General features: G+C 38.1%; 1 protein-coding gene across 1 annotated transcript in view; it reads right to left on the reverse strand.

The window, feature by feature from the left end:
- The window catches only part of moto (minamoto), a 117,614-nt gene that overhangs the window by 20,061 nt on the left and 89,675 nt on the right, over window positions 1-7,878 (reverse strand). The window lies entirely within an intron of this gene.

A 7,878-nucleotide genomic window follows, 5' to 3' on the forward strand; every position in this document is an offset into this window, starting at 1 on the left:
AACAGAAGGCTAGAAGATTGAATTATTCTTCGGCGAGGTTATTAAAACATTACATCTGACTGGGCGTTACTTTAACCCTTTGTAATGTAACGTTTTTGAATTATTTTTACAGTTCAAAAACAGTAAAATACGAACTGTTTTGCGAGCGGCATATCAAAACCACAAATGTGTAATGACTCAGAGCTCTGTGCAAACAAGATACAATCTCTCATTTTCTGGAATAGCAGGAAAGCCAGTATATCCATTAGATATTCAGGAGTTTGCTGTTTTTTCTTTTGCATCCTGTTTTTTTTTGCGGTGGCTCCCACCACACACGTGGAGCTGTCGGCCTGGGGTGCCCCAAGGACTGCTGGGACGGGCGGTCACGGTCAATGTGTGAAACCAACAGAGCGGAAAACAGGTCCTTTTGCACAACGGGGTCAGCATTTAAAGACACCTCTACAGAGCTCATTTGCTATTTCAGCCACAGGGAAGAGAAACTATGAAAAAGGTATAGGACATCCTGAGAGATGGTATTTTAGCCAGAAAATGTAAAGACACAGACAGACAGTGTAACATGATCTGAACTGAGTTTCTAAAATCATCACCTGGGAGTTTCATTCACAGATCTGATTACAGTAATAGATCATGTTAATAATGTTATGGTGAACATCACCCCCTGCTGTTTTGGCTCATACACTGCTAAAATGCACTCTTATGAACACACAAGTTAACCGTGCAAATAAAGCATCCGCATTAAAACATGCAGTTATCTGTTGTCCTAGTTGTGACCTTGCAACAAATCTATGTATAAATGCTGGATGAGTTTTTAGTTTGACAGTTTATTACTTCCCAAAAGAAAGAAACACATCGTCTGTAGTGGGAATAGTGAGTGTTGGTATGGCCAGCAGGCCTCTCAGCTCTACAGCCCGAGGCGATGTATGACTTTTTGTCCTGTCAGTCTGGGTGTCGCTGTGGGACAAGTCAGGGGTCACTGGTCAGCTTAAGTGCTACATTTTTCACGGCGCCTTGGAAGCTTCATGATATTCCCACTGAAAGGTTGCATGTGTATTGTTTTATAAAGTAAGCACAGAATGTAAGTTCTCCAAGCCACAACTCTGCTAGTCATGACGGCGTGAGTAGAAAATGTATATTAATGCAGTGGTGGAAGAAGTACTCAGAGCTAGAGTAGAAATATAGTTACACGTAAGTCATGCATTCAAATTTTTAAAGTAAAAGTATAAAGCTATTAGCATTAAAATATAATAAGTAAAATTACTCATTATGAAGAATAATGTATATCATTATGTATAATTATTGTGTAAGCATCACTTTCATGTTGCTGCTGGTAAAGGTGGAGCTATTCTTAATTATTTTACATACTGCTGGGGAGCTCGTGAAAGTTAAAGTTATTAACATTAAATCAATTCAATTGTTTGTGGTAATAAAAGTAAATCAAATTATTAGTTATTAATTATTATTATATACGGAAATTCACACAACATGTGGTCAAAGAAAGAACAAAGGGAGCAGCAGTGTATAAACTCTTGTTAAGGTGAGGTGATTGCACCTGGAGGGGGCGTGTCCTGCTGGCCTGCCTCCCTCAGGTGTGATCATGTGACCTCTTCTGACAGTATTATTCATCAGAATCTGCATTGTAACTAGTTATCAATTAAATGTTGTGGAGTAAAAACAATATTTGCCTTTAAAATGTCGTAGAGTTGAAGTAGAAAGTAGCATGAAAAGGATTTACTCAAGTAAATTACAAGTACCTCAAAATTGTAATTTAAGTACAGTGCTCGAGTAAATGTACTTAGTTACTTTACACCACTAATAAGGTGATGATGACGACAATCTTTTTTTTTTTCAGATTAGTTTTTCAGATGCTGTTCAAGCATCAACATCGGTCAAAGAGGTTGCTCAGAGTGCTGTTACAGCGACATTTTAGGTTCCCGTCCAAATTTTTCTGTACACCTGAAATTCTTAATTATGTTAACAATGATCGATCCATAAAGTGTCATACTGTGTATCTATTTTATGCCAGAGAATGAAGCATCCTAGTCTCCAAGGTTGTACAAGATTTCCTCTAAAGGTCACCGTGAGACTATTTATTAAACCAGACCGTGACAGGATGCAGCTGAAAAGATGGATGAGAGGTATTGTCTGTTATGATGCACCAACATTTACTGCTGCAGGTAAGAGGAACAAATGCAAGACATCAGTGTGGAAAATGTACTCGTACTAGTTTACACAGTAATACAAATCATATGAGTAGCTCAACTAAGGAGCAACATACTGCTTGCATGTACACAGTTGTCCTCCAGGTGGAACCAGTGTCTTCATTGTTGGTGTGTAGAGGACTGAGTGCTGCCAGCAGCTCCACTGAAGAGCTGAACATTAGAGCATTACTGTCAAGTGGACATTAGGATTCTTTGTTTAACCCTTTGACTGCCTTTTCAACTAAATGGTTGACCACATTTTACTCAAACTGACTCAACCTGATTGTCCCATTAGCAACACATGTGGCAGGTTTTTACGATGTAGTATTAAGGCCACTTTGAGGGGGGGGGAAAATCGGACATTTTGAGAATAAAGTCATAATATTATGAAAATAAAGTCATAGGTTTATTAGAAAAAAAGTCGTAATATTATTAGAATAAATTTGGAAGTTTTAGAGAAAGTCGTAATATTATGAGAATAAAGTCATAATGTTATAAAGTAGTTATTTTACGTGTTATTTTAGAGGGGAAATAGAGCAGCCTGTGTGAAAATGAGGAACGTGGAGCATCTTGTGAAGTATAGGTTTCACAAATTATGAAATACTTATTCTTTTGGCACATCAGCGACACATTATCATAAGTATCAGGACCTTGAAAAGATTGTGCAAGAAACTGCGTTTATTCCGAAGAAAGGACCACACGGACCCGGGGGAAATTGCCTCTTTTGTTCAAACAAAGAAATTTGACACCAGAGGGCACTGAAGTTCACCTGCCTGTAAATGTAAAGGCTAATTCATGATGTACTTTCAGGTATGTCATGATGTTAGATGATTTGCTCCAAGTTATTTGGATATGGAGACATTTAATATTGATAATATCATTATATATTTGACTTATTTCTGTGCCTTTAGTTTACCATTAGTATTAGACGATGATATACGAGGTTGAAAAATCAGATATAAGCATATGTGGAGGTACTGATTCCCTAGATTTCAGCTGATCAGGAAAAAGCCTGAGAATCAGTTCACAACCACATAATACAGAAATATTTAATTGGAGAAATAAAGTGCCTTCACAATGAAAAAAATAAATAAAAACGCCTCTCCAGCAAGAAACAATTGCCTCTTCAATAATAAAGAAATGTGTATTTAGGGGGTTTCAATGAAAATGAACCAGGAGTGACAAAATAAAGCCTTTGGTTATCGTTAGGCACACACTCTTGCATGAACAGCACTAAGGTGTTCCCTGATGCAGGTAATCTAGAGGAAAGATGTTCTTTAATATTCACCCTCAATCAGAAAAGTTGAGACAGCAAAGAAGTCTCTAAAGGGCCTGAAGACCGGAGTTTCTGGCTGTAAATATCTGCAGAAATGAGGTCTGCATTAAGTCAAGGAAGGACCAGAATGGCCTGTGTGCAGTTCTCTAAGGCCGTAAAGAAAGGGCGTCGTCACTCCCTGATTGGCCAAGAGGGGAAATGCACAAAACTGCTCTCGGTTGTTAATTTGGAGTCAGTCCCCACTAACCTGCTGAACCACAGGTGATCTGAATCTCCTCCAATCAACTCAGAAGTGGAAGAAGTACCCACAATCTTTACTTAAAAGTAGAAATAAGTATCAAAAGTACAGTATAGTATTATGCACACAGTGTTGTATTGTTATATAACAGGTTATTATTCTGTTTTATCACTAACAAGTACATGTGAGAGTGTTTTAATGTTGTAGTTCATCAACATGGAGCTAATTTGTATACTTGTATACTTCATCAGACATAAGCATATCATATGTTTTCATGTAAAAAGTAAATGTCAAATAAATGTAGTGCGGAAAAAAGTGCAATAGTCAACTCAGAGGAATTGTGACATTCAGCTAAAATGAATTAGGAAAAAGCGAAATGACGGCAAGTACCGAAGAATGAGGGACTGCTACACATATAATGTAAAATTATGAGATGGATAAAGAAACAGATTTATTATATCACCAGAAGATAATGAAACTATAATGCATTGTTAATGGCTTCTCTGTTGTCCATACACCAGTGATTCCTATCCGTTTTTATGTTTTCTGTAATTGAGTAAACTAACCACCCCTGACTATGTGACACATTTTATGGATATTTTGTGCTATATTCAATGCATAACAATAACAGTACTGAACAACTGATAAACTGTACAATTAACCCAAATAGTGAACGCAATAACTGCAGGAAGTTTGTGTCAAATGAGCGATTTGGATGATTTTGAGAGGATTATTTCCTGTGAATATTGCATCAGAGATGAGTTTTCCTGTTATGTTTAGGAACTTTTAATACAATTTTCTGTCTTTTTTTCTTATTTTTTAACAATAATACGCACTTAGAAGGCTTCTTTTTTGATAAATTCTGTGTTTTCTTCTCCCTGACGCTTGGCCACTGTTCTATCAGCTCTTTGGTTGTTTTAACTGCGTACTTTTCTAATGCAGGACGAGCCTGTTTAGCAGAAAGTCAAAGCTCTGTGAATATAGCTTGTGTTCAGGTCTTCACTGTGCCCTTATCCTGTTTATATCTTAAATAACAATCCAAAAATAAAAATTGTTCATTTAGTTTTATTCACAGAAATTAATAAAATGCTGAGATAAGATATAGGTATGTTTTTTAAGAAGTTGTCTTACACCTGTTAAAATGAAACTTTAGCGCCCCCTAGTGGGGGTCGGGTCCCCCAGGTTGGGAACCTGTGGTCTATTCTATTATTACTTAATAAGCTTCATGGTGGAAGTTTTTGTTTTCTGCAACAACTTCCTGAAACAGATTGAGAAACATGACAACATGCATTTCACAAATTAGAAATAACTGTGAGGCTACACCCTTATATCTGACTTCCTAACTTGTATTACACAGCATGCAGTTTGACATGTGATATACTGTACATGCTTTGCATGTAACAGTTTCAGGGTATTTTTTTGATGTCATGTCCACTCACATTGCATCAGTTTCACTTTTGAAGCACTGCAAAGATTCCTTTCCTCCAGTCTGCTGTGACTATCTGCAGTCTCCATCTATCCCCTCATGTTTAGATTGAGGAGTCATGGTGGATAGTTCTGCAGAAACAGGGGCCTTTTAGTTTTATCACAGCAGTCGTTAAAGGAAAGAAGAAGAAAGACCTGCACGCATACATCAACTCGTTAAAGCTGCAGCATGCAGAGGAGGGAGGTCGACTAATGTCCCCTCCTGCTCCAGACTCTATTGTGTGCAGTTGGTGGCCCCGTGCCTACATTACATTAATTATGCTCCTACGGGCCAAAACTCTGTGGCAGCATTATCACTCTGTGTCCTCTTAATGAGCAGCTCTGCAGCTTCACAGTCTCTGCCAACTTTCTGCGGCTGTGTTTTCTTTCTCCCTGTAAACTGTCACATATTATTTACAGCTTTGAGTCAGACCTTATTAGAGGACGCGTCCATCATAATCTGCAGCACATACAAAACAGTGATTGTTGTTGTACTGTGACACTCTCTCTTAATACCACAACAATTATTAGGAATTTTTTGACAGTTTATTTTGTGTTCAGAGCCTGTGGCTGCGTGATGTCCCCAAACAAGGCATGGAGGATGTCTGGTTCCAGTAAACAATCTGTTGAGTGAATCATATGTTGTTTTTCATTTTAACAACGAAGTTCTGGGGAATTCCAGTGGTTTCATCCCTTCTCTGGGATCATTCTTATCTCAGAACAATGAGGTTAGGGAAAAAGAGAGAATATTTAGCAGACACTGGGCCTTTACTGAAATTTGCTTTACAACTTTTGCTATTGTTGAACAGCGATGGGTTTCACACATTTGACCAATACCATATGCTATTGTATATAAAAACTACCTCGTGGTTGTATGCCTCCGCCAACCAGTCAAGTTGCAGTTTACATCCATGTCATCAAATGTCATCACTACATCAATTTATCCTGAAATTGTAATTAGCATATGAATTCTTGAGTTATGTCCAAGAACGCGTTTTGTTAGGACATTGTGACAAAATGTATTCAGTTCATCTTGAGTCCAAATGGACAAGGGCTGTCCCAAATACCATTTTTTGGGCTTCGAAGCTTTGGTGAGAAATATTTGTAGTTATTCGAAGCTTTGGGACAGTGCCGCTGCCGCACTACTGTACACACAAACACCTCTACACATAACAAACCTCCTTATTTCATGGGCTATTCTGGGATTTATACTTTATTATTACATACTTATATATATATATATATATATATACATACATAAAACATTTGAATACTGATTTGGAGGTTGATTACCATGGCAACGGTCGAAAGCTTTGAAACATTCTGGTCAGCCAGAAAGTGGACGTTTGTGCCAAATTTGAAGAAGTTCGCTCAAGGCGTTCCTGAGATATCAAGAGAATGGAACAGAAGTAAAGTCACAGTGACCTTGACCTTGGACCACCAAAATCGAATCAGTTCATCATTGAGTCCAAGTTGATGTTTGTGCCATATTTGATGAAATTTGATAAAAGATATCGCGTTCACGAGAATGGACCGGACGGACAACCTGAAAACATTTCCTCCGGCCGGCATAAAAATCATCCTAAAATGTCCTCACAATGGTCTCTGTGTGTGCAGCCTTTTGGTAAATGTTTGATTTGGGAATTCTTCCCTCACAGAAACTAAAACAAGCCCCTCACAGTGCTTTTCTGTGTGATCACTGATGTGGAATTTAGGGAGGTGGGATCTGGGAGTGGAAAGAGCTGTTATTATCACCTCAGTGGGCTTCTGTTGTTCTCACTGAGGTTCATATAATAATATAATGATATTTAATGCATGCCTACTTGTATCTAAGAAAAGCTGACCATCCATATTTTCTGACGTCATTACCCTCCCTTAAAAAAGATTACAGATCCTCGAACAAAATCCTCAATTTGAATAATTAGTGTGAGAGCGAAATAGATTTTTTGTTATTGTGGTTGAATACAGGTGCGTGCCTCCATTTGTGTGCGGCAAGCGGGAGAGCAAATGTGAATGCTGTGAAAATGTTGTTCTTGAAAGGCTAAACGCCAACAAATATGGATTGAAGGAGAATATTTTGTTAGATATAAACATGTTTTTTAATTTTTTAAATGATTACATCTATCTCTTTTCAGTGAATTTTGACTTTGGGACACAATGGAGTTATTTGAAATGTTTGGATCACATGAATATATTTTTAAATACTTTAATATACAGACTTTTATAAAAAAAAAATCCAGTCAGTGTGTTATTATGGTTTTAGTTATACATGTGCAAATTTAATTTTGACAACCTCAGAGCAGACAAATCCTGGCGCACCAACTGGTCTATTGGGTCTCAAATGTTCATCATGAGAACAACAGCAGGCCTCTCTTGAGACATCCCTGGTTGCCATAGCAGCAGGGGTTTAAGTGACGCAGTTACCCTGGAAACGTGTGCTGGGATATACTGTACCACGTAGGATTTATAAGCCTGTCGTTAACAATCACAGCTTTACAGTCCACAGGCGTGAAATGAACCTTTGCAACACAAAGTTCAGTGGCCGCATTGATAAGTGAGAGGGCAAACAGGAAAATCAATAAACGGCAGCGCATTCAACAAACACCACACAATACGACCTTTGGCTGGGCTGGTAGATAAGTCCTCCCCAACCCATACCTTCCTCCCTCTCGCCTTCTTTTCTGTCTGTCCTTGTTTATGTG

This window comes from Sebastes fasciatus, chromosome 13 (genome assembly GCF_043250625.1).
Source record: "Sebastes fasciatus isolate fSebFas1 chromosome 13, fSebFas1.pri, whole genome shotgun sequence".
NCBI lineage: Eukaryota > Metazoa > Chordata > Actinopteri > Perciformes > Sebastidae > Sebastes > Sebastes fasciatus.